The following is a 13200-nucleotide window of genomic DNA, read 5'->3' on the forward strand; positions in this document are numbered from 1 at the left end:
TAACACTGAGCACCTGGGAAGCCCCAGATACGGTATGGAAAGGCTGAATAAATGCAGTTGTACACTTAGCAAGTGCTGCTGTGAAGCAGACAAACTACAAGTGCAGTCCTTGGACCAGTAGCATCACATCCTAGGGATATTTAGAATGCGAATTCTTGCCTCACCCAGACTTACTGAATCAGAAATTCTGGAGGTGCATTCCAAGATCTGTGTTTTAACAAATTCCCAAGTGATTATCCAAGGCATGCTAAGGTTTAAGAACCACTGTTTAAATGAGTTCAGACTTGGGATCAGGTAAAGAGGAGGTTCCCAAGCAGGGATACCTTGTGAGAACTTAGTAATAGTGATGGCTAGCATGAATTTGGACACAGTGGGCAGCCAATAACTTGTACTTGAGAAGTCTAAATAGGTCTATATTTTAAAACTATACACTATCTGGAAATTTTCCTGTTAAACCCTGAAATTATACTGTTGCTTTCCTACATTAATCATCTCATATTTTGGAGCTTGTTGTATTTTCTGTTGAATTCAAAACACCAATCAATTTATCTGGAGGAAAATTCTGTACTTGAGAACCAGAAGAAAATATCTATTACTTCTCTCTATAAAACTCTGCATTTTCTCTTGCATCCTAAAAACAACTTCTGATAAAAAGAAAAATAGTTTACTTTCCTGACAGTCATTTCCCCTGGCTACAAGGGATTCAGCAGGACACAAACATAATATTTTAGGGCAAGTGGATGCTTCAGGGGAAAGTCTGCACATTGTCTTTAGTGAGAAGCAGAAATTATGCCTGTCTGGATGGTATCTAAATTGTCAGATGCTTAAACTATCTTGGCATTGATTTATCCATCCATCGTTTATCTGTTCATTCTTTCATTCTATATTTTTTGAGCATCTCTATTTTCTCTGCATTGGCATCTATTGTCTTTTTTTTATTATTATTATTATTCAGTTTGAGAGACTCCTGACTTTTGACATGACCTGTGATTTTCTATTGAAAGCTAGATATATTAGGTATTATATTGTAAGTCTCTGGATGTAATTTACACCTTCCTTTTGAGCTGGCTTCATCCAAAGTACTCCAGCAGAGTAAGGAAAAAGGACTGCTCTGTTACTGCCAGGCAGGGTTAGAAGTCCAGGCTCCCCATTTACCTTCTGTTGATTGACACATAAAGGAAGTTGGGGGGAGTGTCTTGTCACTGTAGAATGGGGGTGTAATTTCAGATCTCCATTGAACCCCAATGATACTCCTTGGCTGATAGCAGAAGGAATGCCTAATAATTCATCCCCAGCTGGCCTTCACTGATACCTTGTGCAAGAGGACTGAATGTTCAGTTGCTCAGTAAAGTTTGACTCTTTGTGACCCCACAGACTGTAGCCCACCAGGCTCCTCTGAAATTTTCCAGGCAAAAATACTGGAGTGGGTTGCCATTTCCTCCTCCTGGGGATCTTCCCGAACCAGAGATCATATGTTTGTCTCCTGCATTGGCAGACAGATTCTCAACCACTGAGCCACCTGGGAAGCCCTAAGAGGACAGAGCTCAGCCTCATTTCAGCTTGCTGGTTGTAAAAATCCAGACTCTCTTCTATCTCTGATATCTTTCTGTTGGAGAGGGGCATCTTGTTACTTTCAGGTGAAGGTGAAAGCCCTGGCTCTCCATGAGGTCTCCACTGACACTGTATTTAGGGCAAGGCCTCCTTATCACCTGCTGGGATGAAAAGTTGTGACTCAGATCTTGGGCACCACCACAGTGAGGGGACAGGCTTACCTTTTTATATCCTGGTAGTGTGGAAATCCTAGCTCCCAGCTCAATTGCATTGACAAGGTGGCACAGAGCTTTTTTGTGGTGTTTGACTGGAGTAGAGCTGGGATTCACCAGGTAGCTTGTCATGAGGCTAGAGAGAGCAGACTTCCACTGGGGCTTTTTTTGGCTTTTGCTCTTGGTATTTTTGAGTTTCAGTTTCATTAGCTTCATAGGATGAGAAGAAAAAGAAAAAAAAAATCCAGGCAATCCACCGCTAATGCTGTGACTTGAATTCTGAGTTTCATAGCTTGTCTGTCTCATTTTTTTTCACTGTTCAGAGTGTTTGTTCTATCTGTAATGTCCCAGGATTTTTCTTGTTCTTATCTGGAGAAATAAGGAACAGTATAGCTAATCCATCTTCCCAGAAATGAAAGTCTCTACTCTCTCAATTGTAAAAAATTACTATTTTAAAAATATTTGATTACACTTACTTTAAAAAATCAATTAAGTCTAATTGTGAATTATGTATGCACTGAAATTTAAGCATAATATATTTGGCTATGGTTATATAATTTAAATTCAATAATTTATCTCAGGCTAAAGAATTGTTAAATTTATATTTGTGTGAAGTCAGCAGAAACCCAAAACACTTATTTACATAGAAATATTTTTTAAAGAACAACAACAACAAATTGCTTGGTAAATCTCCACTTACTAGGTTATAGTATATGTGACACAGTAGAGAATATACATTGAATTAAATTTCTAGTAGGAAGTCTGTCGGGAGCCGCGTTAGGCATTAGTGACAAAACGGAGGCAGTATTCTTTCCAGAAAGAATACTTTCTCAAAACCTACAGGCGCTACACACTGTTTCCATCATTAACTACAACAATGACAAAATGCCCACTATCAACTCGAATTCTTTTATCACCAATATTTCTCTAAGAATGTTTATTTTTAGTGGCATTTTTTCTCGAACAAACTTTGTTCTTAAGATTCATAGCTTAGGAAGAATCTTTTCAACTCCTGAAGATTGCTGATGGTCTCAAATAGTTATTTAAAAATCAAAATTTTATTTAAAATTTCAGCTACTATAATGCAAATGTAAAAGGAGTTGTCTTAAAGTGGTTTTGTAAAATTTGCTGTTTTAACATTTAATTAGTAAGAATAAAAATATGATTTGAGTATTTCTTTTTTCTCTGAATTTCCTTCTTTTATAACTCTATTGTATTTGGATGTAGATGATTAATCATAGTTTTTGTGGTACATGACATTAGAATTTTTTATGAAATTTTAAAGTGGCAGAGTTGGTATCCTGCTTTTAATTCACCCTCTAAAGATATAAAGAATACCCATATAAGACTTCTTGGAAGACTTATCATTTAAATGAAATGTAAGAAATAATTAGAATTAAATATACAAAAAATATAAATATTTTATTACATGATAAAATCCAATTTTGAATTGTGCTGGCATGCAATACATATAAATTTTGTAAACATTTTTTTTTAAGGCAAACTAGCTAAAAGATTGCACATACTACAGTTTAGGTAGACAACTATTTCTTTCTTTACCTAGTCTCTTTCTATCCAATTTTGTTAGAATAATCTGGAAATATCTATCTAGCTTGCTATCTTCAAATTATTTTTTATAATAAACCTCTTTTTTAGGAACATTGATACCTGAATACTCTCCTTAATTGTACTTACAGCAGTTAGTTTAATGCAACCCTTGGTTTCTTTGTTATTTTAATTTATGTTTTCATTTGTTTTTTGCCTGACTACCCTTTACATTTCTTTTTTCCAGTTTTTTTCTTTTGTTTTTTCCCCAACAAAGACTAGCAAAAGACAACTACACTCAATTTAGATGTTTGGAACAAGAATGTTTTCCTTTGGAAGTATAAATACTGTCATTTGGATAGTCTCAATGTATAAACAATAATTAAAGTCACGGAGCTGATTATATCCGTCTAGGAATATAGACGGATTTTTTCCTTTGCATAAAGGAAAAAAAAAAAGTGATCCTAGGACTGAATACTGAAAAAAAAATTTGAGGGGGAAAAAATGCAGAAGAGAAAACCTAACATATTAGCCTAAAGTGGGATTCTTGCTTTTATATCATGTTTTATTTGTTTTTTCTCTTTCCTTAACCTGTGACAAAGATGGGCTTTAATGTTTCCCTCAGTTTGACTAAACTTTAGCCACGCTGCTTCTTGATGGTAGGCCTTTTCTAAAAAATAACATTTCCTTTAGAAAACTTGCAATTGTAATTATTTCATTGCTCTTTGAGATACAAATCTTTTTAGTAGTCTCCTGCCGGTTTTATTTATTTTTTTTAATTTTATTTTATTTTTAAACTTTACATAATTGTATTAGTTTTGCCAAATATCAAAATGAATCCGCCACAGGTATACATGTGTTCCCCATCCTGAAACCAAGGAATATCTTCCTGTACCTGGGACCCACTTCTCTGAAATGTATTCATTATGGAAGATATCGCATTTTCCTGTCTCTGTGGGGGGGGGGGGGGTAGGAGCCTAACTTCATGGATGCCTTGCTCTAAGTTGTAAAATGACCTCTTCTCATGGAAATATGCAAAAGTTTGCTTTTCCTGTGGGTAAGGCCAGTGAACAAATACACATGGCCTCAGGTCTCCCATCCCAGCTCTTAAAACTTCTCCTACATTTTCTATCAGTAGGAGTTCAGACTGGCTTCTTTACCCCTTTTGCAATAGCTTTGAATAAAATAGCTTTCTTTCCTGTTAGATATTATTTTGTGTAGTTTTTTTGCTTGACAACTGTGCCTGCCACAATCTTTTAGGGTTGTTGTCGTTTCCTGAACTTTGTTCCTTGATACCGCAAAATTCTTAAATTCTACTAACTCATTTGAATGGAGGTTTCTCTATAGGTTTCAAGACCTCATTAGTCTCCATTCCTTCACCTCCTCTTGGGAGGATTCAAAACAGTGGACTAGTACTCTGCCTTCCATCTTGCAAGGTCTGGTCTTACTTGTGAGAAATATCCTGTGTGCCAGAATTTTGTTTTCCTCTTCAAACTGATTCCATCTGCACTTGAACTGCCAATTTCTTCAAAGTTTCTGTCTTGGTCTCATCTCAGGCTTCCAATCCCAGAAGATGTTATTCTCCAAACTGTATATTTTCTAGGGGATTTCTTTCCACAGTGAGGGTGTGTGAGTCATATGTGTCCTCAAGATGCCACCACTTTCCTGGAATCCATCCCAGTAGTCAAGAAAACTATTCAAAAAGCAAATAGAAATAATAGACTCATTTTTAAGTCATGTTTACTTAAATAATTTATATTTCTTCTTTAAAATAAGTCTTTACTCATTTCCTCACTTCACCCCAACTCCAGGGCTCAACATTTTACAAGTTTATAGCTTCTTTCTGAGCAACCTTTTATACAAACATAGCTTCCTTGATTGACATTTTATAAATTATATTCTATTGTCTTCAAGCTCATCCTCACTATTCAAGATACTGGGGAAGAGAGTGCTGAAACTGACTTTGCATTATAGTAACATTATCTTCATCTACATCTTTGGGTGAAAACTTTATGATACTATAGACATGTACTTTCACCATTTATGGGTGCCATATTTTAGCAGATTTCCTATTTGGCTATGAAGATAGGTATTCAACTGGCTTGTTGAGTTTTAGAAATCTAAGTGTGGCTGGAAGGCCGATCAAGTGACCCTCTCTTGTTACTTCTAGAGCTTCTGATTTAACAGATTGAAAATTATTGAGTAAACAATTCTGAATTACTCTGTAACTTGTGAACATGTATGCTAATCATGTTTAGATATGAATCATTGCCTTATTACGACTCTATTTTGTTGTAGTGGTGGGTAAAATAAACAAGTTAACCTCTCTTAGCCCTCTGTTTCCTCATCTTTGAGAATCATCATGATTACCCCTGTCTTGTTATGAGGACTCAATGATATAACACATGAAATTAGTAACATTGGTCTTGGAATCTATTATACAATCAGTGAAAAGTAACTAGAGTATAATCATAAGGCTGTCTATGACAAAGAGGTAATAGAAGAGTATTTGTAGAATTTTAACCTCTTTCCTTTTGTTTCTTTTTTTAGCTTAGAATTGAAGTATTTATAGTCAGAGAGAGACAAGGACACATTTTCTTACATTCTAAGTTTATGTACATTCAGGGCTTCCCAGGTGGCTCTAGTGGTGAAGAACCTACTTGCCAGTGCAGAAGACGTGAAAGACGCAGGTTTGATCCCTGGGTCTGAAAGATCCCCTGGAGGAAGAAATGTCAACCCTCTCCAGTATTTGTGCCTGGAGAATCCCACGGACAAAGGAGTCTGGTGGGATACAGTCCACAGTATGGTCACAAAGAGTTGGATATGACTGAAGCAGTTTAGCAAGAAGTAATAGTTCAGTAGGTATATTTATGTGGCTGTCAAGGCATGTAAATCATTTAAGCTCCTTCTGTGTGCTTGTTAAGCATCATGTTGGATTTTAAAAATACATGAATTAACACCTAGAGTTTATAGAGTAAATGAGATAAAGCAAACAGTTAAAAAATATACAAAAGCTTATTAAATATAGCATAAACATGAAAGAAGTGTTCTCTCTAAAGAACTTGGAGACAAGTAACAGGATCTTACATATTTATTCTGTACAATCTATTACAGCATTAACTTTTTTTTTAAATTTTACTTTATTTTTAAACTTTACATAATTGTATTAGTTTTGCCAAATATCAAAATGAATCTTTCTAATTTAAATATCACCATAAAGTAGATAATACATTTCTAGCTTGCAAACTAAAGATTAGAGATATTAATTCATTTCTAAAATCCACATACATGAAAAGTTTTAGAGCTGAATTTCTAACCTAAACTTTTTGATTACACATTTATACATTTCACTAACTTGGCTTCATAATAATTAATATGATTCAGTCAGACTCTTTTTGGTTGCTTCTTAATCCATATTTCTTGGACATTACGAGATAGTACTTATACTTTGGTCAATTTTTTCTTTTATTACAATTCTACCTATTGTTATTGAGAAATGGCTGATGTTTAATAATTATTATTTGAAGACTCAAGATTTTTTTCAATTCTAAATTGCTAAAATCTGAAAATGTATTTTATAATCCAATACCTTCTTATATATTTCATTTTATTTTGTTGAACAATGAAACAGAGCACATTCAAAGAGTTAGTGGCTCAGTTGGTAAAGAATCTGGCTGCAATGTGGGAGACCTGGGTTTGATCCATGGGTTGGGAAGATCCCCTAGAGAAGGGAAAGGCTACCTACTCCAGTATTCTATCCTGGAGAATTCTATGGACTTAGTATAGTCCATGGGGTTGCAAAGAATCAGACATGACTGAGTGACTTTCATAAAGGGTTAAAAGTATTCCCCATTTCTATATGGTTGTCACTGAAAGGAAACTTATTTCATATGTCATATGAAAGCAGCAAAGGAGGTTCAGTTTTCTGAAGGCCATGCTGATGAAGATTTATGATGCCTGAAGGTAGAGTTCCTAAATTAGAGGTCAAAACATCAGAGAAAATTTTACCACAGTAATAAAAAAATTCACTTTCTGAAACCCTTCTTCAGCTTTGAAAATCATTGTAAAGATACATTACTTGGCAAAAGATGAAGTGAGGAAATCATTTTACATTTTAGGATAAGATTAAGTGTTTAATGACTTCTGCTGCTGCTGCTAAGTCACTTCAGTCGTGTCCGACTCTGCGCGACCCGATAGACGGTAGCCCACTAGGCTCCCCTGTCCCTGGGATTCTCCAGGCAAGAACACTGGAGTGGGTTGCCATTTCCTTCTCCAGTGCATGAAAGTGAAAAGTGAAAGTGAAGTCGCTCAGTCGTGTCCGACTCTTAGCGACCCCATGGACTGCAGCCCACCAGGATCCTCCATCCATGGGAATTTCCAGGCAAGAGTACTGGAGTGGGGTGCCATTGCCTTCTCCGATAATAATCTTAGGGATGGTGAAATAGCTAAAATTAATATGCAATAAAATCCAAAGCCTAAAACCATGTTAACTGTAAGCAACAATAGTCTTGAGACTGGAATAACAAGACTGAAGACCTTTGGTTAGGTAACTGTATAGACAGAGAAACTGAAAGATGTCATGTACTAACAGCCCTATTGTTATTTTCCATTTGATCAGATAGAGTAATTGACTCTGCATTGTTTTTTTGGGGTTAGTCTAGGAGTTGATATTCATCATTAACTTAAAAAATTTACACCTCGATTGAACTATTATTGATATATAATAAATAGGATATATTTAAAGTATACAATACAATGTGTTTGGCATATGTATACACCTGTGAAAATATAATCAAAGTAATGAGCAAATCCACCATCCCCCAGAGTTTTCATTTGCTCCTTTATAATTCATCCTTTTCCTCGGTCTCTATTCTCTTCTAGAAATCACTTATCAGCTTTCTACTAGTATAGATTAGTTTGTACTGTCTAGAATTTTCCATAAATAGAATAGAATCTATGTTCTCTTTTTGACTGACTTATTGACTTAGCAAAATTATTTTCAAATTCACTTATGTTGCTGTATGCATTAATATGTGATTCCCTTTGCTAAATAGCATTCCATTTTCTGAATAGGACATAGTTTGTTTACGTTTTAACCTGTTGATGGATATTTGAATTTTTTTTCAATATGGAACTATTACAAATATAGATGCTATGAATATTCAGATACAAATGTGTTTGTGCAATATGCTTTCATTTCTCTTGGCTAATACCTAAGAGAGTAATGACTAGATCTAAGGGCACTCCCAACATTCCGCGTCTTTCATTACTCCCAAGTAATGAACCTGGGCCCTTTACCTATTGTGTAAAACATTCATTCATTCTTGAGGGTTCACGTTTTAAGGAATAGAAGTAATGCAGGCCTTTGGTGAGAAATTCTTAGTTTTTTAATCGGAAATATTTTTGTTTTACTGTTGCTTAAAGGTTATTTTGTCTGGGCAGAGAGTGGATGGTGGAACATGTATTGCGGTTGTTATTTTCCAGCACTGCCAGGATGTCTCAGTGTCTTCAGCCCTTCACTCCTTCTGAGAAGTCAGTGGTTATCCATGTTGTCATTTCTATCCATGTAATTTTGATCTTTGGGATTTAGCCATTTGTACACAGAATTTGGGTTCCCTCTCACAGGATCTCTCTTTTAAGAGAGTCCAACCTCAATTTCTAGTATCTGAGTTTTCCGTGAAGTCTGTCCTCTAATTCTCCATGATAGTAAAATATAGGTTTCTGAGTTCCAGTTACCCTTTTGTAGCCATCTGGCAGATCTCAGATCTGATGTTATAAAAGAAACTTACTCCATGCTCTTCTTCTCTTAATGTTAATGTCTCCATAATATCACCCTAATTTCATTTATTCTCCACTGTCTTCAGATTGTTCTTTATAAATTTTGCCCAGGGTTTAGTTTTTATATATTTAGAAGTTAGCCTGACTAGGAATTTAGTCATGATGAAAAAGGAAACATTTTTATAATGTTTTTATCTGTTTGTTTTTAATGTGGAGAGATTTGAATACATTTGAAGGATTATGGGAAATAACCAGAAAAGAAGGGGGTTTTAAAAATAATAGTGGGGGAATTGATGGAGCCTGGGTACTAAAGGAAAAAAAACAATGACACATCTAATGAATAGATGTATGAGCCTTAGACAGGAGGACACAAGTGGTGAAAGGATATCTTTATGAAAATAAAATTTATAGGTGTTTTCAAATAGATGCAGTGTTTCTATCATATATTTTCTATTATCAACAGCATAAAAAAGTGTAAGTTTATGGTATATAGTCATGTTGGTAATACTGCAGAGTGCCTCCTGTAAAAATAGGAATTTTAAAAATATTCCATAATTCATATTCTTATTCTCAGCTCCCTAACTGAACCTCCCCCTAGCTTTCCATACCTGTGCTTGGCTTCAGAGTGGATTGGCATGTCTACCCACATGAAGTTGTTTCTCCACCTGAAATACTCAGGTACCTCTAATTCAACATCTTTGTTCACAAACAAGCACCTTAACATAAGAAAAACAATAATACATGAAAAAAATTAAATACTATTAATGATGTGAGAGACCTCAGAAGACCTTTACTCTCTTCTTTGAAGAAATCCTTATGAACTGATTCTCAGACCTTTAATCCCTTCACAGCACAAGTGGGAGAAAATTTCATGTCTTTCAGACAGATGGATGAGAAGACATGCCAAAAACTGTCACTTCACTGGGTCTAAAGGAGACCAGCCAAGCTATTGGTGATGACAGGGACAGATGGGAAAGATTGAAGTACGCAGTATGTCTAAAATGCAACAATATTTTGGTTGGTATTACACCTATCTATACTTATCCCAGTTTTGCTGAGGAAAGGGAAGTAAAATTGGAATTAAAGAAGGAGAGACAATATGGATAGCTTCACCCAATTTCCCAGTGTCTGAAACTACTTCATCCAAGGTAATCCTTGCCTCAATAAGACTCTGGCCTTAGGCTAACACACTATTAAGGCCAATGAGACTCTGGTCTCCCAGCAGCAGTGGTTGCATGGAATGGTAAGGGTTGGGTGAAGAGCAAGGTCAATCTTCCTATTGCTAGGGCTCAATCCCAGAGAAACTGAATATTCGACTGCCCAGCTTGGTGCAAGACATAGACATGAACTCACACTTTCTGATGAACAGAACACAAATTATTTCTATACCTGTCTCATTGTTATTCTTCAAATAAAACATCCTGTACAGTTGTTTTTAAAGCAAAACATAGGAAATACAAAGAAACAATATGACACTCAATCAAAAAAAATTAATAGAGGTTACCCTCCAGATGACCTAATCATTGGGATTAGTAGACAGACTTTAAATAGCCATTATAAAAATGTTCTCAAATATGCAGGAAAAGATATAAGTAACTGAAGAATAAATGTGGAAATCTTAGAATACAATATGAAAGATACAAACTAGAATGTCTGCTTCAGGAAAGCTAAGTAAAACTAAAACCTTTGGCCAGTACATGTAGATGAAACATAAGATTCTGAAAGGCAGAGGGAAGAGAGGCTGTCTAGGGACATGGTGGTGAATTCTCCTGGGTTTTCTTTTATGTCTCTTAGATCCCAGACATGGAGTTGAAGACACTAACAACCCAAGTGCTGAAAGGAAAGTGCTGTCAACCCAGAATCCTACACACAGTGAAAATATTCTTCATAATTGAAGGGATAATCTGAGCATTCTCAAGTAAAGAAAATGCAGTGAATTTGTCACCAGAAGACCTACCCTAAAAGAAGAGCCAAGTGAAGTTCTTGAAACAGAAAGGAAACAACCAAAGAATAAACTTTGGAACATTACAAGAAAGGAAGCAGACAGTAAGCAAAAAAGTGAGTAAATAAAATTACCTTGCTTTCTCCTCTTGAGTTTTCTAAATTATTTTTGATAGTTGGAGCAAAAATTATAACACTTTCTAAAGTGGTTCTAAATATATGTAAAGAAATATTTAAAATAATTATATTAAAAATGCTTGAGGATAAAAAGATATAAAGGGTTGTAAGCTTTCTACACTTCACTTGAACTGATAAATACCTGTATACTAAGTTGTGTGTATGTAATGTAATAACTAACCACTATAAAATCTGTGCAGAGAAACCAAATGCATAACCACAATGGAATTCTTTAAAAAACCTGAAGTAATCCACAGAGAGGCAGAATAAACAAAACAAAAAATAACATGGTAAAATTAAACCCTTAAAGCTCAGTAATTACATTAAATGCAAATGGCTGAGATATAATAAAGACAGAGATTGGTAAAATAAAGAATGATAAACTATATGCTGTCCACAAGAAACTCACTTCAAATATAATTACATTGGCTGAAAAAGAAGGATGGAAATATATATATATATATATATATATATACACACACTTATATATTTGTTTAATATATACAATATATGTACATTAAGCATATGTGTGTGTGTATATATGTGTGTATATATATATATATAAAACAAGTATTAGTCAAGAGAAAGCAAGAGTGTTATACTAGATAAAATAGTCTTTAGAGCAAATGAAGTTACCAGAGATAGAAAGGGATATTACATAACAAAAAGGCAAATTTACCAAGAACACATAGCAATCCTAAATATGTTTGCAATGAACAGAGGTACAATATATGAAGCAAAATGTAATACAACTTTACTACAATTTTTTTTAATATTAAAAAAGTAATAGACCTGAAGAGAAATAGACAGGTTCACAATTACATTGGCGACATCAATACTCCTCTCTCAACAAGTGATAAAACAACTGGCAGGCAATGAGCAAGGATTTAGAAGACTTCAAAATCATTAACAAAATGATTCAATCATCTTTAGAATAGTCCACTCAACAACAGCAGAACACACATTTTTTTCCCCCAATAGTTCACAGAACAAATTCTAAGACTATATCCTGAGCCATAGACCAAAGCTTGAGAACTTTAAAAGAAATGAAATCATACAGAGTTTGTTCTCTGATCAAACAATGGGACACATTTGAATTCAACATGACTAACATAAGAGAATCACTGAAGATTTAGAGACTAAAACATATAACTTCTAAATAATCCATGAATCAAAGAGTAAATCTCAAAAGAAAGAGCAAAAAACCATATAGTGGCCTAACATGCCCATTGACAGAATAATGGATATACAAATGTAGTTTATCTATATAGCAGAAGACTACTCAGAAATTAAAAATCAGTAATGAACTACTTGAACACTCAGCAACAGGAATTAATCTCAAAAACATACTGAGAAAAAGAGGCTAGACACACACACAAGTTAAAGATCAAAGATACAGAAATCAGAATAGCCATTTCTTATGGAAGGTGTGGGACAGCCAGAAAGGGGTAGAAGGAAACTTTCTTGGGAGATAGGGATGTTCTATGTCTCAATTAGAGTGTATGTTATACAACTGTATATGCTCTTAAAACTCATCAAACTGTATACTTAATCTCCCAACATTGTATGAAAGGTAGCCCTACTTCAATAAAGATTCAAAAAAAAAAAAAGCAGAATAATTGTTAACTGCATACTCTTTTCCCTTTTGTTATATATTCTATTTCCAAATCTGCTGATCTATCCTTCAAAGTATCTCAAAGCATATCACATTCTATTAGCCCTGTATCATTGCCCTGGGTGAGATCTTCATTTGGACAGAAACAACTTCCATGGTTATCCCCTTGACGTATGTCCTTCAGTTTTGTTACTCTTAAAACATCCTCCCAAAATTTCCTGATTAGAAGAAAAAAATTCTAATGCCTCCCGTAAAGGTCCATTTCCTTAGCACACAGGCACACCTTGATTTGCTGGTCACCAATGACTTCTACTTTATTTTGTAATCATCTTTACATATGTTTGCCTTCTCATTAGATTATGCGCTTTGTGAAGACAGCAC

This window comes from Bos taurus, chromosome 9 (assembly GCF_002263795.3).
Source record: "Bos taurus isolate L1 Dominette 01449 registration number 42190680 breed Hereford chromosome 9, ARS-UCD2.0, whole genome shotgun sequence".
Taxonomy (NCBI): domain Eukaryota; kingdom Metazoa; phylum Chordata; class Mammalia; order Artiodactyla; family Bovidae; genus Bos; species Bos taurus.